Source organism: Bison bison, unplaced genomic scaffold, assembly GCF_000754665.1.
Source record: "Bison bison bison isolate TAMUID 2011002044 unplaced genomic scaffold, Bison_UMD1.0 scf7180017864280, whole genome shotgun sequence".
In the NCBI taxonomy this organism is placed as follows: domain Eukaryota; kingdom Metazoa; phylum Chordata; class Mammalia; order Artiodactyla; family Bovidae; genus Bison; species Bison bison.
In genome coordinates this window covers 8,594,642-8,595,703 of record NW_011494852.1, presented here as the reverse complement: position 1 = coordinate 8,595,703, position 1,062 = coordinate 8,594,642, and the positions used below count along the sequence as shown (strand labels likewise).

Genomic DNA, 1,062 nt, shown 5'->3' with positions numbered 1-1,062 from the left:
AGAGGGACCAGCAGGGACGGACTGCGGCCCTGCCAGGCACCCAAGGGAATGGGGGTGGGGGTGGCGATGCGGGGGGTCAGCCCAGCTCCAGGGCTCCTGGTGCCCCCACCCGTCACCCTTCACTGCCCCTGGCTTGGCTCCCCCTCCACCCACTCCCTCCCCAGCTCCTCCCCAGCTTCCTCTCAGCCTCTCCCTGGCTCTGGCTGTTCGCCCACTCCGGCTCTCTGCTTCCACCCCTAGTCCCTCCACCTGCCCCTCCACATTCTCTCCCCACCCCTTCCCCCCGGGGCTCTCCTTATCTCCTGCGGCTCCACCTCTAGCCTCTCCTCTGGGCCTCCCTGAGCCTCCCTCTCCTCCCTCCCTGCCCCTGTGGTCTCCCCGGTTCTCTGCTTCCTCGGCCAGTGTCTTCTCCTCCTCACTAGTCCCCTTCCCCCGCCCTTGACTCCTGGCAACACCACCACTCCCCTGCCTCTGGCAAGGCCCCCTGCCCTCTCAGCACATTCACTGCCCGCCTCCTCCCCTGGCCAGGCCCAACCCCTGGCCTCAGGCTTGGCCACTTTGGGGCTCTGCCTCTCCCTGGGTCACTCTGACACTTCCCAGCCCCGGCTAGGTGGCCCTCAGCCTCACCCTCCCTGGGACTCTCGGTTCTCCCCTTCCGGGTCTGCCAGCTCCCGTGCACCTTTCCCGCGGTCTCACCAGAAAACCAGCCCCGACACGCCCCAGCCCCATCCCTCAGGCCTGCCTCTTGCCCTCCCCCGCTCCCCTTCTCCCGCAGCCCCGCCCTAGCCCCTCCCGGCCCCTGGGGCCCTCCCAGCCCGCAGTAGCTCCCCTCCCCGCCAGTGGACCGGCTGGGCTGGGCTGGAGAACAACACCCGCACCTCCGGACCGCAGAGAGAGCCGGACCGAGGCCCAGGGTGCTGGAGTTGGCCGGAGCTGGCCCCAGAGGTAAAAAGGAGGGAGCAGTGCCTGGGGTGGGGACTGTCAGGCGAGGACGTGACCCTTGTGATCCTGACTCCTGGTGGGGCGGGGTTGGGGGCAGGAATGGCGGAGTCACTGGTCTCT

General features: G+C 69.1%; 1 protein-coding gene across 1 annotated transcript in view; it reads left to right on the top strand.

Moving 5' to 3' along the window:
• Window positions 1–819: 819 nt before the first annotated feature.
• B3GNT8 (UDP-GlcNAc:betaGal beta-1,3-N-acetylglucosaminyltransferase 8) overlaps window positions 820–1,062 on the top strand; it is a 2,064-nt gene continuing 1,821 nt past the window's right edge. The window contains exon 1 of the mRNA XM_010849272.1: window positions 820–945. The gene's annotated coding sequence lies outside the window, so the exon portion shown is untranslated. The remainder of the gene's footprint in view (window positions 946–1,062) is intronic.